At 41.6% G+C, this 26,800-nt stretch overlaps 1 long non-coding RNA gene across 1 annotated transcript in view; it reads left to right on the plus strand.

Annotated features, from left to right (window-relative positions):
• LOC138510618 (uncharacterized) overlaps positions 1 to 26,463 on the plus strand; it is a 50,483-nt gene extending 24,020 nt beyond the window's left edge. Inside the window, exons 2-4 of the long non-coding RNA XR_011280424.1 lie at positions 14,880 to 14,946; positions 15,967 to 16,029; positions 24,415 to 26,463. This is a non-coding gene — a long non-coding RNA (uncharacterized lncRNA). The remainder of the gene's footprint in view (positions 1 to 14,879; positions 14,947 to 15,966; positions 16,030 to 24,414) is intronic.
• Positions 26,464 to 26,800: the final 337 nt, after the last annotated feature.

The raw sequence follows: 26,800 nt of genomic DNA on the forward strand, positions 1-26,800 counted from the left end.
ACCTTAATTTGTTATGTTTGCACACCGGGTATACAGAGATAGAGGGTACTCAGAGAGTTTGTACAATCACAGAAAGAACTGTGTCATCATATAAGTACAACTCAATGTAATAATGATGATCTTAAAACTTCAAGATCCCAGGAATACATATAATTCTTCGTCACGATTATGACCTCCCGGATATTTGGTGTTAAAATCCACTATATATCTAGATTCCATTTGTCTTAGAATTCGCAATCTGTCCCCTCCTCTTGGATGGATTCCTACTGAGTCAATGATAAAATATTTAAAAGACCTAATGTCATTTTGATGAACCTCCTCAAAGTGTTTTGCAAATGGGTAGGACATGTCATGATTCTTGATTGCACGTAAATGTTACAATATTCGTAGCCTAGCTTCCAACTTTGTGCTACCAACATACCACAAGTTGCAATCGCAGGTGATCACATAGATAACAAATTGTGTATAGCATCTCAGATCTTGTTTGATTTTAACTTCTTTCTTAGTTCGAGGATTTGAGAAAACTTTGATGTTCACCCATGACGCCATGCTTTGCATTTAGCACAGGTGTGGAAACCTTTTATTCTTGTTGTTAACCAAGTGTTAGTACTTTGTTTAGGTGACTGGAACATACTAGGTGAAAGTTTATTTTATATAGAGGTGGTTTTCTGTATGTCAGAGTGGCATGTGTTGGCAAGTGTGGACTGATATCAGGATCTCGTTTCAAAAGGTGCCAATGTCTTTTTAAGATCTGTTTTGTTTCTTTGGCTCCAGAATTAAATGTGGTAATAAATCTGAGTGAGAAATCTTCATGTGGTTGATCCTTTGTTTGATCCCTAAGTATTTTTTTTGGCCAAAATCATCTCCCGGGTTTTGTTACAGGTTCGGTTGTAAGCTTTATTTATAACTGTTTTCATATAGCCTCGCCTTAGGAATCTGCCTTTTTGGCATTGGTTTCCCATACTTCATTCTCACTACAGTTTCTTTTCACCAGCAGGAACTCACCATACGGAACACTATCCTTGAGACATTGTGGATGTGCACTTGTAGCATGTAATAATGTATTGGTGCTTGTCTCTTTTCTGTGCAGCTCTGTACTTATGTAATTTCCAATAACTTTCACCTTTATGTCTAAATAGACTATTTCCGTTTTGCTGTGATGTTCCATACATTGTAAGTTCTGCTGATTTTGATTCAGAACATGAAAGAAATGTGTCCATTCAGTAATCGTCCCACTCCAAATGATAAATAAGTCATCAATATATCTTTGCAACATAATTACTTTGTCTGTGTGTTCCTTATAGTTGTCATTGGAGAAAAGATCTTCTTCCCACGCACCCATGTACATATTTGCAAAAGTTGGAGCCACTGCTGTGCCCATTGCCGTTCCACAGATTTGGTTATAATATTTGGAATCAAACATGAAAGTATTGTGAGTCAAAATAAAAGAAAGCATATCCAGAAGCATAAGTGAATGTTCTCGGTAACTCAAAGATCTTGTTGACAGAAATCTTTTAACTGCTGGTAAACCTTTAGAATGGGTAATACAAGTATAAAGAGAGACAACATCTAAATTGACCAGAAGAAAGTTAGATTGCCAAGGAATGTGTGCTATTTGGTTAAAAAATGCTGTTGTATCTTTTGTATAGGACGGTAAAGTTTCCACAAAAGGAAACAAGAAATTATCAACACATTTTGAAGTATTTTCAAATAGAAAGTCTATTGATGCCACAATCAGTCTTCCCGGCGGTCTAGTCATTGATTTATGGATTTTTGGTATAAATTGTATGATTGGAGTCTTAGGATGGTTTTTGGTTAAATAATGTTTCTCTTTGATGGTAATGAGTCCTAAACTATAACATTTATCCAACATAGTATCATACTGCACTTTATATTCCGGGTAGGGTTCACAGGGTAATTTGACATAATTACTCGTATCACTCGTGTATATATATAATATCACTGAAAAAACTGTGTTAAAGGACATTATGGTTAAGTTGCACTAATAAAAACCTATGAAATTCAGTCAAAAAACGTTGTTAAAGGGATGTAATGTTACAAGTAAAATCGAAAAAAAAAGAAAAATTCACCAGCTTTGGTAAGCTAAGCAACCATAACTCACACCACCACTGTGCACCGCTAAGAGTAAGCAAGACAACACAGCGCAACACAGGTTAAAATCCCAATCCTACGCTTACAAACCACTCGTTGGTATTAAGCGCATTATCAATGAACTATTATAAATTATCATCACAGTGGACTTGCACCAGATGGTGTACAGTTAATTCCTGTGAAAGGCCAACCTATATTCTTAACATAGTGGTATTTCTTTTATTTTCTGATTGGGTCTTCATTGTTTTTATGGTGGGCGGGCACTGATGGGAATAAAGTACTTGAGGTGCTCTGGCTACTGAAGAAGTTGTTTAGTTAACTCCATTGAAAGGTCAGCCTGTATTCAAAATATAGGAGCGGATGAAGAAAAACTGAAGAAATAACTTGGCAAGGGAACAGAGGATTAGGTAAAAAGTAGATGTACCTCTGTGTGAATTTTATGTTATTGCATCTTTCATGGAAATCAAATTGTGGCTTATGGAACACTTTATTTTCTTAACAGATAAATTGGTTGAAAGTAGATTAGCAAGAGGTTGAATTGAGGCAGTGACTGCAGAAGTTGCGGGTTGTTGAAGGTTTTCCACTGGTGGATGGACTTGCTAGATGAGGGGCTGATTGTCTGTGATGTAATTCACGAGGCGCATGCATTTTCATTTTGTGGTCCCTGTGTGATTTCCGATATGCATCGTTCACATCATCCCAGTGGACCCGCACCCGATGTTGTACAGTTAACTCCAGTGAAAGGCTAACTCACATTCAAAACTTAAGAGTGGATGGAGGTGGTGGTTGATGAAGTATTGCTTTTATACATTCATTGTCCCAGTGGACATGAAACAGAGGGTTGATTAGTACTGATGTTCCTCAGCTTTGGGATGGAACATTGTTGACTAAAAATAACTGTTTGCAATGACCAATACAAAGTTATTTTTTTGGGTGGGGTAGATTTATCATCTATGGAATCTCTCAGATGTCCACAAAGGTCATGGATACTGTTTCTATCTGTGTGACTGTTTTGTTTCCCATTTTCTCCAAGTTTACTTAACCTATATGATGCTTTCGTGTTCTGCAAGTTTACTTAACCTATATGATGCTTTCGTGTTCTGCAAGTTTACTTAACCTACCCGATTCACTCTATTGTAATTCCTTAGCATAATGTCCTTTGTTCTTACCTAGTTTATGTATGTATGTTCATTTTATATACTTTTATTGTACCTCTACTGTGTTATTTAATTAGGGATGGCAATGGACATTGTGTTTGGATAGAGCCATTTCCCAATGGGCTAGTGTAGCATCTCCCAGGAGAAGCATATGGTACACATTACTCACATAACTGAAACATTGGGAGCAGGAAAATTGGAACAGGTGAATTGACAATGCTGCAGAAGTTGAAGGTTCATTCACTGTCCGCGTCCCACTGAAACTGGATGTTTCCAAGCTTTGAAATGGAACATTTGAAGGCCCACATCTTAGTGTCTTTTGCACATTGTGCGTAGGATTTTCAATTTTTTTTTTATTTCAACAGTGTTATTTTACCTTCAAATATTTCAAATTATCTTCAGTGGACTTCTCAGAGGTTTGTTTCCTGCAGGGTCAAAAATAGAATGCTAAGGAGACAAGATGGCCGCCCGCAGGGATTAGACGTGCCTGCAGAGCTTCCAAGCCCCGATGCTGGAAGAGGCCCACCATCCAGCATTTGCGGCATAAATCTGGCCCCGAAATCAACGTTATATCGCTCCCCCGGGGAGCCGGTGCAGTGTTAGCGTTAGTAGGCTGAGAGGATCGCAGCTTCCCCGACGGGAGCGCAGCCCGCGTGACAACTGGTGCTGCCGTGGGAGGCATTCCGGCGGGCACAGAGCGGCTCAGCGGAGGAGACAGGACGTGAGCGGTGCCCGGAGGCGGAGCGATGGAGCTGGCCGAGGGGGGACCGTGCATAACCTCGGTGAGGAGAGAGAACATTGGGCGGTCCGGCCCGATCCGAGCACCGGTGGCGGGAGGAGGAGGAGTGCCCCGGCATGGCTCAGGGCTGCTGGAGTGAGCGGACTTGCATGCCGGGAGGTGCCCCGGGGATTCTTCAGGCGAGGCTACGCTCCAGTGGGGGAGGGCCGAGAGGGCCCCCTGGCCCCCGCCGACCGTGGTACCGCCGGTGAACATCGAGGCGAGGCAGCGCAGAGTGAATTCCTGAGGGGAGTCCGCAGCCAGGCAGCCGGAGGCCTTGCGGCGATCCGCCAGCGAAGAGGAGGAGGCGGGGTGGCGCCCGACCTCGCGCCCAGTGAACACCACACATCTGGGCAGGGTCTGAAGATTGGCCTTGGCTGGGGGGCATTCGGAAGGGCCTTATGGGTCCGGGAGGCAGTACCCCCCAGTGGAGAGAGGAATACTGTCAGAGGGGAGACTGAGGAGTGAGCCCACATGACTGTCTTAAGTAGAACGGCCCCGAGAGGAGGGCGGAAGGCCTCTCCGGCCTCTGGCTTTAGTTGTCTGGGTGCCCCTCCTAACCGCCATCAGGAAAATAATGTTTTGTTTACTTGCACACAAGTTTGGGTCTGAGGTGTGTCTCCCCCCTTGGAGCAAGGCTGAGGAGAGCGGTACATTGCCAGCCCTAAGTGACCGGAAGGCAGGGTCAGCTTCACGAAAGGACAGTACCCACCACTGATTGAGAAGTATGCGGCTCGGGTGCAGGAGGGACAGTGGTGAGATGGGTCTCATCCAAGGGGGCCGGTTTCTTAACTGGGATGGCCACAAAGCTTAAGGGGAAGAGTGGAAAGGGCCAGACGACCCCAGGAGAAGCTCCGGGCACTATTCCCTCCTTTTGGCCGGGGCGGGAGACGAGAGAGCTGGCTAAATCCGCAAGGGAGGGCACAGTAGGGACTGTCTCACCACTCGGAGAGGAGGGCACAGCGATGATGTCGCGTGAAGATCTAAAGGGGGAGATGCACGCCCTACAATCTAGCATGACTAAAACATTCCAGGATCAATTTCAACTTCTCCGGGCGGACCTTAATGCAGCCATGGGTGAAATAAAACAGGAACTGCGCCAGCAGGGCGAGAGAACAGACCTCCTGGAGAAAGGGCTACAAGAATTGGATAGGGAAGTGACGGATAACAGTGCGGCAATTGAGAGGCTGGATGTGGCTACGCATAATCTAGAAGCGCAAATGGAGGATATGGAAAATAGGTCCCGTCGGATCAACATAAAAGTTAAATTGCTTCTGGAATCTGTTCAAGACAAAGATCTAAAAAGAGTGGCCCAGTCGATATTTGCAGAGATCCTGGGGGTATCATCCCCGGAGGAAATTGAGCTGGACCGAGTTCACAGAGTGGGCAGAGGGAGTGCAGGGTCACAGTCAAGACCCAGGGATGTTCTTGTGGCATTTGCCAGGTATGCCCAAAAGGAGGCAGTCCTTCGGGAAGCGAGCAAACAGGAGCCTAATAAATATCAAGAGCATCGCATAGCATTATTTCAGGACCTCGTGGCCATCACATTACTGAAGAGACGGCTAATGGCTCCAGTCTTTAAGGCATTGAGTGAGAGAGGGATTAAATACCGATGGACATTTCCTTTTTGACTGGTGTTTGACTTGGGGGGGAGCTCAGAGACGAATCACCACTCTTCAGGAAGGCGCGGGTGTACTCAGCCTTGATATTGATGATGCTGCAATGAGCTCGGGGAGGCAAGTGGCGGCGACTGCCCCGGAAGCAAGGTCTTGGGTATGGTTGATGGTGGGGGAGAAGAGAAGAAGGGTGAAGCAATGTGGCAAACCTTCTCCTGAGAATAATGCGACCGGACCCAGAGAGGCGAGAAAAGCAGTGCAGGATGGGCCTTAAGTTTAAGACTGGTATGAGGCTGGTGGGCCACCAAAGGGTATAATGGGTGGAGGGGAGCAACCATCCATGACTCAGAAAGGGTGAGTTTACCCGAGGATGGGGGAAGGGGATGCGGGAAGAGCATGCCCTTCAGAGGGGGGGGATGGGGAAAAGGGAGAGGAGGGAGGAGGGGTGGTGGATGGGAGGGTGGGCAGCAGGAGGGGCGGGCATGGTTTGAGAAACAGGGCTCAAAGAGCGTATCTACCATGTTGGCGGGTAACGGGGTCCCGGGTGGGGCAGAAAGACAGTACTGTCATAGGGGAACTCATATAGGGGGGAGCTCCTGGGATCTTAGGGCTCTGCATTGGCTGAGGTTTATTAATTTACTCTTAAGTTGTTAACGCATAATGTGAAGGGCCTCAATACCCCTTTGAAAAGGAACAAATAGAACAATTTACGAGAAAAGAAAGCCCGGATATTTTAAGGTTGCAGGAAACGCACCTTAGAACCAAGGATCAGGGGCGCCTCAAACTTCGGGATTTTGACCAGATTCTACATGCATCGGGGGTGTCCAGATCCAGGGGAGTGGCTTCGGCCATTAAAACCTCTGTGGGCCTCAAGATATCAGAGAGTATACGAGACAAGGATGGTAGATACATCCTTGCTATAGGGACTTATCAGGGTAGACCCTATACGATAGTAGTAGTGTATGGCCCGAATGTGGGGCAAGAACAATTTCTGAAGCGGGTCCTGGGAATGATTGAGGAAAAAGCTCAGGGGCACATTATTTTGATGGGTGACCTTAATGTAGCATGGGAGAGGGATCGGAACCGGTCGGGACATCTAAGGGGGGGAGGTGGAGCAGTGATATCAGCGGACCTCAAGAATAGGATACGGGAGGCAGGGTTGAGGGATGTCTGGCAGGAGATCAAGGGGGCAGGGGAGGGTTACACTTTTCTGTTGGGAGTCCACGGGTTTCAATCCAGGATCGACTATATCTGGGTGTCCTTGTGCTTGGTGGGTAGGGTACAGGAGGTTGTGACGGGACCCATGGTATAGCAGATCACAAAGTCGTCTTGATGGTGATGGACTTGGGCCCCAGAGAGAGAGGGGTTTGGTCGTGGAGATATCCAGGTCACCTTCTCAGGGACCCGTTAATTAGGCAGGAAATAGAGGAGAAGATTCGGGACTATTTCGCTACCAATCAGAGGGAAGAGATGAGGGAAGAGATGAGATGGGATGCCTTTAAGGCTACGATGAGGGGGGAGTTAATTGTAGCAGCAGTGCATAGGGAGAGACAACTGAAGGCGCTGGAAGTGCAGTTGGAGGAGGTAGTGGAAACAGCGAGATGGAAGGCATGGACGACCCCGACAAGGCTTCCTATGAGGGAATACCGCTGGGTGCTAGGACAATTGGAGGTTCTCAGGACCAAAAAAGCGGAGGGGGCTCTCCTGAGGGTACGCCAGCACTACTACGCCAGAGCGAACAAAGCGGATGCTCTTCTCGTGCGATTACTAAGAGGGGCGAAGGCTAAAAATGCAATTACGGCCCTAAAAACAGCCTCGGGGAACAGGGTTACCGAAGCAGGGGAGATTAGAGAAATGTTGGCATTTTTCTATGAAACTCTTTATGCATCGCAGAATCCCTGGGATTCCCAGCAGGAGGAGTTTTTAGACAAGGTTGAGTTGGAAAGGATCGGGAGGGAAACAGGAGAGATACTCAATGGGGAGATCAGGGAGGAGGAGGTGCGAAGGGTGATTGGGGGTGTATCACTGAACAAGACACCAGGGCCCAATGGCTATACTGCAGATTTTTATAAAACCTTTCTTAATATCCTGGCCCCACAGTTGACCTATCTTTTTAATACCTTTGGGGATTCAGAGAGAATAACTCCTTCTATGGAGGAGGCTAGGTTGACCCTTGTTTTGAAGCCCAACAAGAACACCAAGGAGCGGACATCCTATAGACCTATTGCGCTGATTAACGTGGACGCTAACATTTTTACGAAGGTGCTGGCGAATAGTCTGGAGGATCTCCTCTCAGGTTTGGTTCACCCTGATAAGGCGGGGTTCGTTAAGGGTCAGCAAACTGCAGATAATATACGAAGGATTGCTCATTTGGTAGAAAAGTCACACAGAACGGATACTCCCGCTGTCCTCCTCTCCCTGGACGCAGAAAAAGCTTTTGACCGCGTGGAGTGGTCCTTTTTGTTTAAGGTGATGCGGAAGATGGGAATCGGGGGACATTTTCTGCATATGGTGCAGGCCAATTACCAGACGCCTAGCTTGAGAATAGCAGTAAATGGAGCCATGTCTAGGCCTTTTTGAGTGAGTAGAGGAACCAAGCAGGGTTTTCCTCTGTCCCCTATGCTTTACGCGATATATCTAGAGCCTCTCTTACAGTCAATTAGGGAAGCGGAGGGGATAGGATAAAGGGCATTCCCTTCGGGGGGGTTGAACAAAAAGTGGCGGCATTTGCGGACGACCTATTGTTGGCCTTAACGACCCCAGCGGAATCCATCCGGCTAAGTAGGGCTCTATTAGAAACTTTTGGGGAGGCCTCAGGTCTCAGGATTAATTTTGGCAAATCGGAGCTTTTGAATCTGACCCTAAAGAGGGAGGAGCGGGAAGCCTTGCGGGAATCTACCCCGTTTATTTGGAGCCCAAACAGAATTAGATACCTTGGGGTCCGAATCACTCCGAGGCTGGCAGGCTGGTATCGGGCTAACTACCCTCCTTTGCTAAAGAACATTGAGCGGGACTTTTGCAGGTGGAGGAATCTCCCGATCTCTTGGCTGGGCAGGATGGCTACCGTTAAAATGGTGACTCTACCTCGCCTCATATACCTATTCCAGGCGATTCCCCAGGCGGTCCCACAGGATTTTTTCAAGAAATTGGGATTGTTGACTAAAGACTTTCTGTGGGTTGGGAATAAGCCACGGGTCAGTAAACAAATACTGTTGGCTCCCAGGCGGGAGGGGGGTCTAGCTATGCCGAACTTCCAAAGGTACTATGAGGCAACGCAATTAAGGGTGGTCAGGGACTGGCTGCGAGAGGGTGAAGTCACACAAAACAAGCAGTGGGTGGCAATGGATAGGGCTGTGGCACATCGCAGCCTTGCAGAGGTACTCTGGCTCCCGAGGCAGCAAAGAACCGGCCATCTATATGAGAGCACCATTACAAGCTTAATGGTGCAGAACTGGGACAAACTGGTTAGGAACAAGGGAATTACGACCTTCCCTTCACCCTTTACACCCCTGTTTTGCAATGGAGAGTTTACCCCAGGAATGGAAGGTGGGGCCTTTCAGCAATGTGAAGAGGGAGGATGCAGATGGTTGGGCGATATGTTCCGAGGAGGGAAGATCCTCTCTTTTGAGGATTGTAAAAAGGAGTATGGGGTGGGGGAGGGGCAGAGACTTCGCTATGCACAATTACGCCACTGGCTTATGAATCCCGTCAATAAGATGGCTGCTACAAGAGGGAAAACGTGGTTTGAGAGATTTCTTCTCTCGAACGATGGATCCAAGGGTCTTATTTCTAACTTATATCGGATATTAGATGAGACTCCGAACATGGGCCCTTGGAGGCACATGCAAAAGTGGGATCAGATTTTGGGTAGGACAATTGAGTGGAAGGAGTGGCAAAGACTTTGGCGGACAATCCCCAAGGTGGCAAAGGCTTCTCAGATCCAGGAAATGTGGTATACGTTCCTGTTTGGGTGGCATTATACACCAGTCAGTCTTAGAGAGATATTCCCTAATACCTCTGGGATCTGTTGGAGAGGATGTGGGATGGAGGGTACAGTGCAGCATATCTGGTGGGCATGCCTACGCATTAGACCCTTTTGGATGGAAGTTTAGAGGGCTCAGGAGCAAGTATTTGGGCCAGGACATAGCAGGACTCCAGAAGAGACCTTGCTGGGCCTGGGGAAGCCCGCTGGGGTGGTAGAGCCTAAATCTCGGGACACGACGAGAGTAATTCTTGTTCTGGCCGCTATGACAGTTATAGCACAGAGATGGAGAAGTAGGGAGATTCCTCTTTTTCAAGATTGGTTACAAAATGTCTGGGACATTGTGTCCCTGGAATGGGCCTCGTATGCAAAGGACAACAAGCTACAGTCCTTTGCAGCAGACTGGGAGGAAACCCTGCTCTTTCTAAAAGATGATTTTCGAATTGGATGGCGTCCACAGCGCTTACGACTGTTGGACTTGGGTTGACCGCTTTTGAAGGTCTCACAGAAGTTTCGAACCATGGATGAGGTGGAACCTGCTGCAGGGGAGGGGGAAGGGAAGGAGGGAGTATTACTGGGTTTGTTAACACGAGGCACTCAGAGGGATCTGAACTGTGATATTCTCGGCCAATGGACAAAACGAAGATGCCTCTGGAGGAAGTGGGGAGGGGGTATGTGGGGGGGAGTTTGGAAATGTTCATTTACTTTCTGTGTTGTAAAACCAATAAAAAGAAGCTAAAAAGAAAAAATGAAAAAATAGAATGCTAAACAAAATGAAAACATATATTTTTTAAAGTTTTTAAAGTACTAGTGTTTGTACCTGTGTGATTGTTTTCTATCCATTGTTCTTACCACTTATCCTACCCTATTCTCACTTGTTTGCCAAGTTTACTTAACCTTCACCATTCTCTTAAGGTTACCCACCCAGTATCATCTACCCCGGTTCATTCTTACTCAACTTATATATTACTGTTCATTTATTGAAGTGACAGTTTTAATACTTTTTTATATTATTGTATGTTTTTTTAAAAAATTCAAGCTGGATTTTCTTCTCCCAATGACCCAATGATTAGTATGTGCAAAGAGAACAACAGTGTTGCATGCACAAATGTACCTTATACAGTGCATGTGATGCACTGCATACAAGATATAAGGGTCATAAAAACTTCTGTGTTAAATTGTGTTTCTTAAAGTGTGTGTGTTCTTTAACTAATTATGTTCTACTAGGAGGATAGAAGGATATGGTTTTTTTAAACATAGATGAATAACTACGGCTACGATATTTGGGAATGGGGTGTTGAATTTCGGAGGCACTGTCAAGTGCAGCAACGACTGGGGAGGGTCATAGCCACTGATTCGTTGGACCTTAGCAACGCTATAGGCCTCAATGTGCAAAAAGTACGCTGTTTGTTTGCCCACAGTATAATATTGTAGCTGCGGTTATGAGTGAGTGATGATTTATTTTAAGAAAGGTTTGTTGATGGTATTTCATTGCATTTGTTTAGTTGTATGTGATAAGCAGTCCTTAACATGACTGTTTTGGGGTACACTGGGTGTAGTATTTTAGCACATTTGACATGCTCTTTTTAAATGTACCTTACATAACTTCTTTCAACTACCATTGTTTCATTACCGTCTCTTTTGTTCTTCATATTCCATTGTCAGTTTAAAAAAAAAACAATCGTTTAGCCGCGGCTACATAGAAAAGGGGTCAAATTGGTGTACTGAGGATCCCGCTTAGGAAAAGCAAAGACTGAGGGTGTTTACCTGTGGCTATCACAAACCTGTCCCACACCATGGGTTGTTACCCGCAGGTATACTGTGCAGCCACGGCTAGGAAACAGCAATCGGCGCGTCATGCGTTGTGTATCCGCGGCTATACAAATGTATTTAAAAAAATGTATGTACATGTGTGTGGGAAGTCATCTTGGAAATATTTTTAAGATGCATTGAGTGTAGTATTTGTAAATAATTATTGGAACATTTTTAGTAATTTTAACTCATTAATAATACATATAAGTGTGCATACTTTAAAAAGGTAAATAAATATGCAAAGTATGTTAAAAACAGGTTTATTTGCATGGGATGTGGTTGTGTTTTTTTTCTTTTTGTTTGATCACATGATACATCTTCCTCAGCCCAATTATCTGTATTCTTACTGTGCATGATTTGTCTTAAATGTTCAATGTTCTTTTTCATTGACTGTACTTCTTTTTGAACATTAATGGTTGTTTTAATTCTGTTAGTGAATCCATGATTAGTTTTGTGGGTAGTTCTTGTGGTGCTTCTTGTTTAATTCTTGGAGATACTTGAATAACTTCTTCACCTGTTTGAAAATATTTGACATATTTTTAAACAATTGAAGACATGATACACTTCAAAAATATGTGTGTTGATTGCATCAATATTTAAAAGTAGTTAGATAAACTATATCTGTTTGGTGACTAACAATAATATGGTATTGAACAAATATCAGTATAATTTTAGATAAATATAACGAATGGACTCTATTTTATTGAGCATTTTCTTGTTTAATTTCTTCTTCTGCCGGATAATTCTCCCCAGCCATTCGATGTGGTGTTCAATTGTACTGATACAAGGAAATACTGCTTGTAACCTCAGATATTAGAATTAGAAATGGAGGAAGATTACACGAAGAGAGAATGTGGAATTTCTTGTATTTACTTTCTGATTGTTTTTTTATTGCTTGTGTGGTGTATAGCTGCCAATAGGATGTCAAATACCTCACATGCTGATCAACTGTTAAACCTATCAGAGAATGGGCTTTTTTGAGTATGTTTAAATGCGCCAATAAAACTGTAGATTATATTATGTTTTTCTATATAGTACATTTTAATTTCTTGTGAGTGAGGTGTACTTTTAGGAGATTATGCTATTTCTACGGTATATTTATTGTTTCATTGGATATTTGAAACATGGAGCCAATTTCGGAAGGAGAGGGATTGTATTGTTCTGAAGACTGTGGAGATTTTCAGAATTTTGAGAATGGGCTTAATAGTGATGTTTAGGACATAGGTAATGGGTTGTCAAAGCATTGGCTTATAGAGTTTTTTTGGTTCTATAATATTATTTTAGATGTAGTGTTTGAAATGAGAGGTTTATACTGCAATTGTTGAGAAATATTTTTGAAAGGGAGCACAGGATTGCTCTCTTCAAGAAAATAAAATAAATTAATCATCTAAAGAACGAGCACAGAGAAGTTTTCCAAGATTTTTTTGAATTTTAACAGAGGTGAAGAGTATTGAAAATATATTTGTTGGTTATATATTGGTAAAAGAACCCAAAGACTCTTTTAAGACCCACCCAGAGAATTGTTTAAGTAAAAAAGGAAAATACCTTTGATTGATGACTTTTTTCATAAGTAGCCATGGTTACCACTGTAGCCAACGGAACGTTGTGTCCTGTCAGAGGGGGGTTATAGCCATGGGTACCAGTAAGCCAATGGGACACCGTGCAATTTATTGGTGGGTGAAGCCACATCTGCTTTAGCCACAGGTATAGCAATACCAATTCTTGTGCATTGATCATGATATTCCATGGATTTCACAGTATATCATTTTACATGTGTTTCTGATTCTATGCCCTTGTGTTGTTTGAATTTTTCACCCTATTATTATGTCTTTTTGAAACTTGAAAAATGTTATGGGGAGCTGCGGTTACTGAGGGTTGATCAGACCCATGGCTGCATATGCCCCAATTGGACGTCATACTTTATGGCAGGCTTTGGTAACTGCAGGTATGTGCCCATCTGCACTACCCCCTACTACAACTGTTTGAATTTTAGTGCAGTGATCATATTATGGAAGTTTTAGCACAGATGTGTACATGTCCTTCGTTTGGATGTTCGCCCCTGAAGGCATGTGTGATTTAAATGTGAAACCTTTTCAATATGTGTTTTCCAGTGCATTTGAAAAATATATGTGTTCGTGCAGCTGTGGGAAGGTCCTCTCAGTGTAACCAGGGTTATAGCCGCGGTTTTGTAATTTGCCAATTTACATATTTTTTTTACTTACTTGTGTTCCTAAATGTGCTACAAAGTATTCTTTAGAAGGATTGTTTTGGGGTTTAGTGACTGTTGTAGGTTATGCTAAACATGTGCTGGGCATTATCCTTGTTTGCTTTGTACAGTACTCTTTTTGTGCTATTGATTTCTGAAAGCTATGAAAGTGACATTTTTGTGAACTTTTTGCATTCTGATCCCAGAACTCAGAGTGTACACATGTTCTGTGTTTGGCTATTGTGAAGATCTATTCATTATTTGGGGCAGCTGAAGGTTAGTGAGTGTGTGTTTTCCTATATTTCATGTATGATATGAATTGTTGTTTATATAAGATAAATTAAGTATGTTTAGATTTCTGATTTAGTGAAGTTTTTAAGTATTATTTGGAAAGTAGGGTTTTTCATATTTTACTTCAGTGTTTTCATGAGAATGAATAGCGCACGCTATGCTATGGTTATGTGTGGGAATAAATACATTTTCATTATAGGTTGTTGCTCACTGACATTGGAAGATGTGGAAAAAATGGGGGTGCATAAGAACCCCTAGCATCAATCAAGCAGCATAACTTTACCTTTGACAAATTTTGCAGCTGGGTATGTGCTTTGTAGTTGGATATCAAGGTATTCCTGTGACCCTATATTAGTGATTTTCTACTGTTTCCAAGTTACGTATTTGAATGTGGCTTTACATGTGAGAAGTCTTCTGAGGCTGTACACCTGACGAATGCTAAACAGCAATTGCCCCTGTTTAGATCTATTAGAAGCCCTCTTAGTACCTACTCATGAAATAAAGTAGGCATGATCATTGACCTCTGTACCCCAAAGTGTATGCTCACTCAAAGTAAGTACAGAATGAGACTATACACATATGGATCATTAAAATAAAGGGAGAATGATAAAGTACTTGTTCCTTACCATTGCATACAATTGATTGATTTGGTACTCTCTTGTTGAACCACAGGATTCTAACACTTATTATTGCAACCTAAACACCAGATTTTCTTTTTTTTCATTTAAAATTTCTTATTAAGCATATCAACTATTCTAAACATGTGTCCTTGGGTATTTGGGACGGATTTTTGAGTGTCATCTGAGAGTCTTACATCAGCCGGATAGTTCTGGTGAGACCTTTACTAAATAGAGGAGATTGTTCACACAGTTTTACATTTTCTCTCAGACTTTGAAGAAATGTCATTCTCATGTTATATGTTTAGGTATGCATACCAGAGACAAGACACATAGAGGAGGACTGCTGGTTATTTTACTGCAGTGGCTCTTCAGGTAAGGCACTTTTTGATCAGTATGATACCCTATTAGATTTAGCATTCATCTAGTGATGGATGTTTGGCCATAATATGGACTTTCTCACATATGTTCAGATTAGATTGAATCTGGAGCTAGTGACTGTGAAGCATGATTGGGGGAGAATGCCCCAGAATCGACCTCATGATAGATTGTATAACAGAAGAGGTGAATTATCAAGCCTATTTTCCTAACACTTTGCTAATTATTTTGATAAATGTTTTACTGACAACCGTCTGTTTATGATTATTTGCAGACACTGTAAATCATTATACACCTGATGAAGAGAATCACTTTTCGAAACACCTTGGGTTTAGTTATATTTGTTGTCGTTTGACATTAAAGAGATTTACATGTGAAAATATGTTTTCTTTAATAAATGGCCATTATTGATATATAATGTGAAATTGTTTTCTACACTAATTGAATGCATAGTGGAGTAGACTTTTGATCAGCCTGAATTCCAGATTGAAATGTTTGTCTTGTTTAGGTCATGGATAGTGTGCAAGGGAGGTGGGTTCCCTCAATTTGTGAACTTTTCTTCTTTAGTTTTACAGTACAGTTCATTTTCCAGGACTGCTTATTCTCCCCTGCACCTTGACTTGATAGCGAACTATCGCATTTAGAGTCCATTTAACTTTCTAGGAAGATTAACACACAGTTACATTAGAGAAAGGAGTGCATTGCAATTCATTTACCAACTATGGGATTTGCAAGTTCATACCCACAGAAAAAGAAGCAAAGACATTTGCTATGGGAAATATATGTTTCTCACACATAACTATAGCATAACATGTACTACTGCTTGAGCACTCTTCAGAAAACACTGAAATAAAATATGGAAAACCCTACTTTCCAAGTAATACCTATACACTGTACAAAATTACAAACATAAATATACTGAATACATTTTATATAAGCAACAATTCATATTATATATTGAAAATATTTTAAAAAACACAATCACTGACCTTCACCATCCCAATTGCTTCTTTAAAGATTTTTTCTAAGATGCCATCCAGCAGACAACGACAGCGTGCTAGAAGGAAGAATCATGTGCAGGTAAGTAAAGTCTTACAATACAATATTTAACCAAAATAGTGTTGCCAAATCTGCAGATATAAATACTGTAGATAATACAACAATACCTGTTATCGATAATACTTTTGAAAATCTGTCATTTAAAAGAGATGTGCCAACTAAACTCATTAATGGAACCCCGAATGTTTTAGTGAAAGTAATAAAAGAAAAAATGTATCAAATCTGTTAGTAGTAGGTAAAAAATCAAAGGTTTTTCAAAGAAAAGATAGCAGATGTGCTATCAATTGGAAACAGAGGAATAAAGGCATGCATAGATAAATGTACCACTCTCAAGTTTTTACAAATCTTTGGGGAAGTGTGAAACCAAAATCTAGTGTTTTTTGCAAAATAAAAAAGTTGAAGTAGTAATTAAAAAAGCTTTTGAGATGAAAAGAAAATTGTTCATTTATTGTATTGAATAAACTTAAGAAATTACTGAAGGTGACTACACCATTGCATACAAATAAAGAAACAGTTCATGTACTTACTTACACATGACAACTTTTGTGACATGTTTGGCAGAGAGTGGAAACACACTTCTCATACAGAAAGATTTTTTAATGAGGAGAGTTACATTCCAGGAAAGAAAGTGCCTCTTTCTATTGATGAGAGTGGGCGTAGCTATGAAGTCCAAAACTGTGTGATTTCTAAAAAAGAAGCAATGCTACGCTGTGATAATACAGAAATTGAAAGTTTAGGTCAGTCTAGAATAAAACCTAAAAAGCAAAGTGAGGTATGACCGTGCAATTTCTTGTGCAATATTGATATGTTTTCTTGTAAAGCCTTAACGAGATTTTTGCACAAAAATTATAATGTTCAAATACAGATGAAGATGATACAGAGACTAGATGACTGTGAAGTTTGGAAAAAAACAGGACTTCTGTGTCAATCTCTAACTTGTCTTGATAAAGGTAGATGTAAGAGTCAGTTTCATCATATACGGATACTGGCTGTATGTCATACTAAAATGATATACCTTGTAGTTAAACTATATGAACGCAAAACACCAATTATGTCTTTTGCACTTTTGAATCAAACACTTTTGACTGGAACTGTAGAAAGTTTAGTTTGTACACTGGAAATGATAAATATAATGCATTTAAAAGAGTATGTGTACGTAGATAAAACACTTACAGGTAGAGGAAATGATGATCCTGTGCTTTCAATGGATCTGATTTTTCAATACTATAAAAAAGTTTGTCAATATTTGAGTTGTCTTCTACTGTAAGACCTGACATTGTTTGTGTACCCTGCCAACGCACATGTTATAAGTCTCAAGTGCAACTAGTGTACATTGAGGAGAAAATTAAACACAGTCTATAAGATGTTTGGATAGAACTGTATCTGTATTTGTTTGTAGAAGAATTATTTGACACAAGTGAGGCACTTTATGTTTGTAGACACAGTGTTGGGTTTTATAATCAAACAAGTATTCCTCCAAGAAGTGTCTTGAATGACATGGAGTGCCTAATATCCCGGTTGTGCTCCAAAAATTGAACATGTTTGAAGTGATTGCATTGCAAACTGTTCATCCTTTTCAAGTCATTGGTAGATTGAAAACAAAGATGCCAAACTTGCCTAAAAAATTATTAGTGCAAGCTGTGAGAGGCAACGTTATGTATTTACCTCTCAATTTGGAAGAAAACATCAACATTCTAGGGGCCTTATCAAGGGTTGGTGGTACCACCCAACTTTATTTGTGTTAGCGCCCACCCATCCGGCGGTATTACCACTGGATCACGGGTTGGGTGTTAAGCATTACTCCACATTCCCCATTGGGTCAATTGGACCCAATGGGGAATTTTCAGTGCAATTACCGTGTGTTTATACCACTGGTGGTAATTGTGCCGAAAATGGCAATTTTTCCAGTGTGTTTACCTTCAGCTCTGAGCTCGGGGTAATCAAGCCAGACTCGAGATTGGACAGAGCAGTAAATGCGGCGGTAGCACTGTTACCGCTGCATTTGATTTGGGAGGATAGCTCAGGGGCAACATGCTCATCTTGGAAGCAAGATGATGCTGGACAACACAGGACCGATCCCTGGGTCCGCGCTTAGAAACCTCTGGGTATTAAGCGCGTTTATAAATAACCCATTACATTACATTTAAGGGCTACCACCTAACTCATGATGAGGCCCTAGGAGTGAAGCGTGACTATTCTTTATTTGTATATGGTGTCACCACTAAAGATAAGAACATTTGGCAACAGCTTATAGATATTGGAAAGGTGAAAAATACGTTGGTGTTTCTATTGGCGCACAATGATTTATACAAAGGCAGTGTGACCAGACTTGTCTATGCTTGTCTATGCTTCATGTTGAGTAAACAAACAAAATCAGTGAAGGTCAGTTCCAACGTCTATCTTTTGCGGAAAGGAAAAGTTTGTATGAACATTACAATATTCATCCTCTGCACTCACGTGATGTCATGGGCGACAGTTTAGAATTGTATCAAATGAAAGCAACAAAAGGTGCACCAATAAGTGTCTGGGAAAAGACGTTAGAAATGTGTTATTTACCTATGCGTTTTGCTACTAGTACAGGAGGCACATTGGATGATTGAAAGGTTCCAATCTCTTCTTCAGAATATCGCTGTACAGGAATGTATTCTGAAGATTCCTGATTCCCCACCAATGGTGAATATATTTTTCACTTATTGTATGAAAGTGAATTGTCAACATTGTGTTATGCTGTTGCTCATACACTTCAGATGGGAACTAGATTTCAAAATCATTCTGCATATGAGATGCTGTAACAGATGAAAGAATAAAATGAAGTTTTAGAGGGTAAACTTGCCAATGTTCTTGCTTCAATGAGATGAACCAAGGAATATTGGTATAGGAGACACTCCGAGGTTAGATGCATGATCAGAAACTTGGACCCTCCAACTTGGTTTGTGACTTAAAGTTGTGCTAAGTATGCTGCTTAACCAAAGTGTGTGGTCCATGGCAAATAATTTACCAGAACATTGTGAGTTCTCAAAACCTGCAATCTTTTATACATAAGAATACCACTGTCAAAACAAGCCAAAATCAGTTTGTGATTGATGAACGTCTTTGAGCGATGGGTTGCAAATGTTTTAAAATATAGAGTGGCCGTGCCCACTTTAGTTGTAGGCATGTTAAGGTGAGCAATATATTGTAACACAATCATTGAAATTCAAGGAAAAAAGATTAGTTGCGGGGACGTTAAGGTGAGAATTGTCACCTTAACGTCACACCCCCTGTTGCGCAGCCTATGTCCACAATGATGACATCACAGATCACATCACTGATGACATCACTAACCACAATACAACAGTAACTGCCATTAAGCATGGCCTTACAGATTGTACATTACACAATCAACAGTTTGTATACTACGCAATTAACATTTCTTAAAAACTCAAATCAACATGTTTAGTTTGACTTTGATGTCAGTTTTAAGGTAATGGAATGAATGCACACTTTTCATATGAACTGTACACAGAACATATGACTTTTACATTTTGTACACAAATAACATCGAAAAACTCCCATCAATGGCACGTGACAGCTGGCTTTGATGTCACTTTTAAAGTAATGGAATACATGTATATTTTTCATGGAGAAATGTACACTTTTCATTCGAAAATGTAAACTTTACAAGGCATGAGAAGGTACATAATATATTAAAACCCTGCTCGTACATTGGTGATATTAATAATGTGTATATGAACACTAATTACATTCTCCTATAGCACATGCACCTAATACACACAGGCTTGCTGCACATAACATGTAGTCATGTGGCAAATGCTTTCACATGCATGCACCTCGGAAACATGCACCTGTGACACATACTCCAACAATAGTCTCCAACGACACATAGTCCTACAACAGATGCTCCTACCAAACACATTCCTTCCACACATGCTCTTTCATCACACACTTACCGCACACTCTTATGGCACACACACTAATGACACACACTCCTATGACAGATAGTCCTCTGATCTGCAATGCTATTACAGGCGCTCCTATAACATACATGTCTATAATACTTTTTCCGATCACAAGCACACATACTACACACGCGCCTACTACACATAACATGCTTCTACAACATGCACTTCTATGACATGCAGTCCCACAACACATGCTGCTATGACACACACTCTTCAACACATCTCCTACCACAAAGGCACCTACAGCATGTGCTGCAATCACATACGCAGAGAGTCTGAGTTTTACAGTTGGTACATTACAAAATGAGCTTCTCCTGAAAATTCACATCAAAGGCAAGCTATACGAACTGTACACACAGCATATGAGTTTTGCTGCTCATACATTACACAATTAACATCTCCAACAAACTCACCTGAAAGGCAAGTCACAGCTGACTTTGATATCAGTTTTAAGGTGATGGAATAAATGTACACTTTTCATACGCAAACATACACTTTTCATATTTACTGTACACAGAGCATGTGAGTTTTACAGTTTGGCCATTACACAATTAACATCTCCTAAAAACTCACAGTAAAGGCAAGTCACAGTTGACTTTGATGAGAGCTTTAAGGTGATGAAATAAATGTGCATGTTTCCTACGACACTCCCTCCTAACACACATGCTCTTTTGACACACACTCACTGTACAATCGAACAACAAACACCCTAATGACACCCACTCCTACGAAACATGATCCTACTGCATGTGCTCCTATGTCACGTGCTTCTACCACACACCCTCCTATGAAACATGTTCCTATGACACACGCATCAACTGCACACACGTGGAGGTGTGAAATGTGCTTACACATGCAGCTATGACATGTGCTCTTACGTCACATGCTCCTATGACACACTCACCTACCACACACACTGTTATGACAAACCTTTACCACACTAACATATAACACATGAAAAACTCAGGGGAAATTTTTAATATGCCATGAGATTCATCCCCCTAGCAAGACTTACGACTATTTCTGGACTAGAGAAACTCGTGGCTATTATGTGGGGCCTCCTTAGGAGTGAAAATCACCAGGGGCTTGCTTCAGAGAATGACATAATCATTGACTGGAGAAAAATACGAGACCACCCGAAAACACCAGGGTAAGACAAAGGGGGGAATGACAAGGCAGATCAGTTAGCCAAAATGGGGGAGGTGATGGGAAAATGATGTCCTATTGAGCACCTCCTTGGTGAAATCCAGGTGGATGCAATAACACACTCCAAATCTCAGGGAACAGTTGATCAGCATGTGGCACAATGGAGTTTTGATACCCCTAACCAGGATTTGGTCAAGGCACAAAAAGAAGATACCATTTTAGGTTTGTTCTAAGACCATTTATTAGATGCAGAGCAAAATCCTCTGATAGAGGAGGACTGTAAAGGGAGAGAAAAATTGAGGGTATTGTTAAAGGAAAGGAAGAGAATTCAATTACAAGATGGACTGATGGTTCGGGAGTCTCTCTCAGGCCAAATCTAGCAGGTGGTACCTTTGTCATTTTGGGGGTTGATGATACATCATGCCCATGACGCAATAACTGCGCATCACAAAGTTTCACAGAAAACAATGGAAACTTTGAAAGAATATGCTTATTGCCCACACATGTCCCAAGATGTAGAGTTGTATCTTCAGGGATGTTTGGTATGTGCATAGTTTCAACCTGCCTCTCCAACAAATAGGGCACCATTGATAAAAATAGGTCTGACACTTCCCTGGTCAGATTTACGAATAGACTATATTGGCCCAGTCCAAAGATCAGCACAGGGAAACAGATATATGCTGACAGTCACTTGTTTAATGTCCAAATGGTTGGAGTGTGCCAACAGTGGCCACATTGCTGAATCATACTTTCTCTAGGTTTGGTTTGCCTCAAAGAATAGAATCAGACTGTGGGAGTAATTTTAATAGTGCAGTGATGACTAAGATGTGGCCAATTGTGGGAGTGAAAAGGAAACTGCACATCTCTTATCGGCCATCTTCTTCTGGTGGTGTGGAACGATGAATAGATCAATCAGGGTCCAGCTGGGATTTACGTCTCCCTTTGGTGCTAATGGCTATTAGGTCAACACCATTTAAATCCACAAGCCTCAGCACACATGAAATTATGACAGGAAGAAACATGGTCTTGCCACAACATTAATTGTGCAGAACTAATGAGCAGGTCCTGGTAAATGCATCCACGATTCACGAATATGAGGAAAACCTGAGAGAGCACCTGGAGCATGCATGTGCATTTGTGCAGTGGAATTTATGATATGATATGATAGTTTATTTATCTAGCGCCTATACACAATGTGTTTCGGAGTGCTTCAAGGCAAGGGAGGGAACAAGGGAAAATACAATGACATTCTTACAGGCCATGAACAGTAAGGAAATTAACTATCATACTCAGTCTGACGACATCTCAGATAGTGCAAGAGCTAAGGCATAGATAAGGAAGGGAAGGGGAGAGTGGGAAGGAAATGGAAACAGACAGGCGACTACCGTAACAGCCCTGATGACATTTCTGGTAGAACCGGAGAAAAACAAAAGGTGAGGGAGAGTGATGCAGAAAGGGAGGGGAGAAACAAAACAAGTGTCTATCGTACTAGGCCTGTCGACATTCCAGAGAGTGCTGTAGGGGGTGGGGAGGAAAAAAAACAAGTATGGGGAGGGGGAGGAGACAGACGAGGCTGCTATCAAACTAGGTACAGGGACAATTCTGAATGAGTAAGTGCATAGAAGAAAGTAAGTGGAGGAGGGGAGGAGAAGATAGGAAAAGGGAGAAAGGGAGAGGAGGAGATAAAAGAGAGTAAGCAGTCAAAAAGAGTGGATAAGCAAGAGGGGAGAGCGAATACAATTGCAGAAGTCAGTAGTAACACATATTGTTGCAAGCCAGGATATACGATGAAGATGGGAGCAGCGTGATTCAGGGCCACCATGAGTACAAGATGCAAACAAAGTTCAGCATGAGAGTTGAGAAAGGGTGACGCACCGTGAATCAATGAAGTCCATAAAAGTCAAATCCAGCATTGGCCACAAGACGGTGATGGTGAAACCAGAATGTATCAGGACAGACTCCTGCAGAAGTAGGCTGGGGGTGGGCAAGGGAGAGCAGAGTAGAAGAATCAAGCAAAACAGACAACACCTGTGTGCGCGAAGGGGGGCACACGGAACATCACAGGGGGACCAGAGAGGGTGGGGCTGGCCTGTGGGGACAGAGAGAGTAAACATATGTTGGTGCATGCTTACTTGCTGTCTGAGCAGGGGTTCGGGCCAAGGGTCCTCCTTGACCAAACAGGAATTGCCTTTTCTTTGTCTGCCCTTCGCTTCGGAAGCCCGGGCGAGAGACGCCCTTGATCTAAGAGTTAAAAGCAGGAAGGAAGAGGCAGGGCTAAGGAGATGGGCGGGGCTTAGGCCAGGTGACCTAGATCCACTTGCACCTTCTCGCCATCTGCAAAGGAAAAGAGGCTGGAGGGCTCCTTAAATAGGGAAAAGAGTGGCAACCAGGAAGCCACCAGGTGGGCGGGGCTTGCTAAGTGGGGAAAAAGAGCAGCAACCAGGAAGGCACCAGGTGGATGGGGCTTAGGCCAGGCAACCTAGATACACTTGCACCTGCTCCCCATCTGCTCAGAGGGCAGCTGACAGTGCCAAATTATACTTTGACAAAAAAAATCTGTGAGGGAATATGAAGTAGGTGAATCTGTTTTCAAATTTATTTTTGCAAAAGGAAAACACAAGAATGCCAAATTTCTATCATCCTGGCGTGGGCCATACAAAATTGTGCACAAGGTTTCACCTGTGGTCTACTGAATTATGGTGAAGGAAGGAAATCTGCTTGTGGAACAATTTGTCCACGTGAACCAAATCAAGCCATTTCACCCAAAACATGAGGTTAAAAGGCTAGAACACGCTGCAGAAACAAGTAGGGAATTAAAGGTTTAGTTGTTACATTAAAATCAAAGCGAGTAAAAGAAAATAATGGCATTTTACTTTGAAGGATTCACCATAGCAGGTAAGTAAGTGTGCATGGAAGTATTAATATAAGTTGTAAGAAGGAGGAATACAACAGGTGAGTAGGTGTGCATGAGAGTATGGCTGTGAGGTTTGTAAATAAATAATAATTAAAAAAGAATGAATAAAAGTGTAGACTTGTAATATTGTATTTTAATTTTAATCATATGCTGGTAGCCAAAAAGGTAGAACAAAAGGGGGATGTGGTTGAATTATATGTTGGTTGAATTGGTTTATTTATATGTTTTTATTATCCGGCGGTTGAGAAGAGAGCTGTTGTATAATGTGTTTGTATACTATATAAAACATAATGAATTTTAGGTTGCGAAGGAAAGTGGTGTAATGGCAATATAAAAAAAGTATGTTACTTGATACTTAACCTGTCCGTTTCTCTTCCGATTTAGATTGCTAACTCATTTCCTTCACCAGCGTCACTGCAGGTGGGCGTCCTTGGAGTAAGGAGTCCACTGGATTGTAGGCCCCTGAAGCAGAATCCCCTGGACGGAAAAAGGGGGGAAGATGGTGGAACTGGCAAGCGTAAAGGAGGAATACAGATGTGGAGAATGTAGGACTGCATCCATGTTGTGAGAAGGTTTGTGGCATATCCGGCAAACAGGTGCATTTCAAAAATTGCCCGGACCAGCAGTGGGCATTGTGACGGATATGTCGCCACCGGTCTGAAGGAGTTCTCAGTTCAGACATTTCTTAATGATTCTTTACCATTGAGATATAAACATGTATTGACATTTTTCTAGGTTTGGACATTTATTGACATTATTCTTGACATTAATTGACTTCTTGGACTATTTTGATGACTACGGCCAAATAGGGTTGTACATTTATTGACTGGTTTATTATTATTTTTTTTGTAAGGAAAACATTTTTCCGTAGTATTTGACAGACTGAAATTTTATACATGAATTTCAAATTGTTGAGTTGAAAATAAAAGATTTAAAAAACCCATATGCAAATTGGATAATAAAGAATGCATATTCACAGGTTTAATGCCATGAAAATTAACGAATAGTTGTTTATTTAGACAACTGTTACGAAATAAAAGTTGATGTTTTCAAATACGTTATCACCTGATGTGCAATGGATTACATGGATTGATGGAGGTACAGCCAGGATTTTTGTTTCTGAATAGGCTTTTTTTTTAGGACCTTACAGACACAAAGGGGGGATAATAGTAGGAAAATGTGGTGTGATTTGAACAATGCAAGGATATTAGTGGCACCTCACACTCTTACGGAAAGGTGTTTGCGAGTGTACAAAAAATTATGGTGTTGCAGTCAGTGTGTGTGTGACTTGGCACTGATTAGAGACACTGAGGAGAATCATACAAACCAAAGAAAGATGTGAGCATAGTATAGCTTGGATTGAGTGAATAGACTAGTGTAGCATAGTATAGCATGACAGTGCAGTGTAGTATGGCAAGGACTAACCATTAATGTTTTGAACCTTCCTGACATACTTACCTCAATAACATTAACAAAAATAATCTAATTAGTGATTAGAATGGGGTTAGCCTAGGCCATAGCCCACGGTACAAACTGTATGTGCAAACTGTGGATCAAGCCTTAAAATGCACATATGGCAAACTGATCCCCAGTGTGGATGTGAAGCTCAGAGCGCAATGAAATTGCGGAATTCAGTTTGAAAATACAACTCATTTTTTGAGCAGGATAGAAACATTGCATGTTCACCCAGGCCTGGTGAATCAATGCCGTACAAAGGTGATTAGAAAAAAAACTAAAAGACTTCTGGAAGCTTACTGAAGGCCTGGTCATGCTAGGGAAGATGTTTGATTGAACGGTGATATCACGGCCAGGGCTGGTGGAATAATATACTTTGTGTATGATGAAGAGAAGAGAGAAGGAGGAGTCTTCTGCAGGGAGAAAGAGGGATCAAGAGGAGATTTGAGAGAGAAGAGAACAATTGGGGAGTTCGAGACTGCTGCTGTGTGTTGGGAATTTGCAACAGAGAAAGAGGGGTGGCGATTGGCCTTTGCTTGACTACTGTGGCTGATGGAGGCACAGCACCCATGTGCTTTGGAGAAGGGGTCTCTCTGTCAGCAGCTCAGCCTGGGCTCTTCTAAAGCTCTTGGTAAGCATAAGTGAAAAAATTAGAAAGATATTTTAAAAGACCCACATCATGTTTTATTTTCTTTTTTCATGCAATAGAATATAAAGGTTTGTTCTTGGTGCACAATTAGTCACTTGCAGGATTGGGTAATCGCCCTGAGCCTTCTAAAGTTGCTCACATAACTCTGCATCGCCTGCCAAGTTGAGAGTGTTTTCCACATTTACTGAGATGTTCAGGAATGCATAAACTGAGAAATGCTCCATGTTATTCTCGGTAGAGAAGAGACATCCACGTTTGCATTTTATTAATGTCTATTTCCATGCATATGAATTTTTGATGCTGTTATAAGTTTTTCATATTGTGTTTTGATAAACGGTATTTCGATTCTGTCACATTTTGAAGAAATCCAAATAAATGTGAAAGAGCACTATTACGTGTGTGGCCTATCATTTTGTGAGTTTTCTTTCATCAGGGTTGTGGTTTCAGCACTGCACTAAGTCTGGATTTGTAGCCAAATAGAAAGAGTATTACAGCAAGCTAATTACCCATGTTTTAGATGTATGTTTTTGTGGCTTGGGTGTGTTTGATCGCGTCAAACTGACTGCAATGTATTTGCTTGGGATCCAATTTAAACACACATTCATTTAAAAAAAATGTTTTGTCCCTTTTCTCCAATTTTAATGAAGTGTGGGACACCCCTGCACA

The sequence above is a fragment of the Ambystoma mexicanum genome, chromosome 6p, assembly GCF_040938575.1.
Source record: "Ambystoma mexicanum isolate Mex_15411 chromosome 6p, UKY_AmexF1_1, whole genome shotgun sequence".
Lineage (NCBI taxonomy): Eukaryota > Metazoa > Chordata > Amphibia > Caudata > Ambystomatidae > Ambystoma > Ambystoma mexicanum.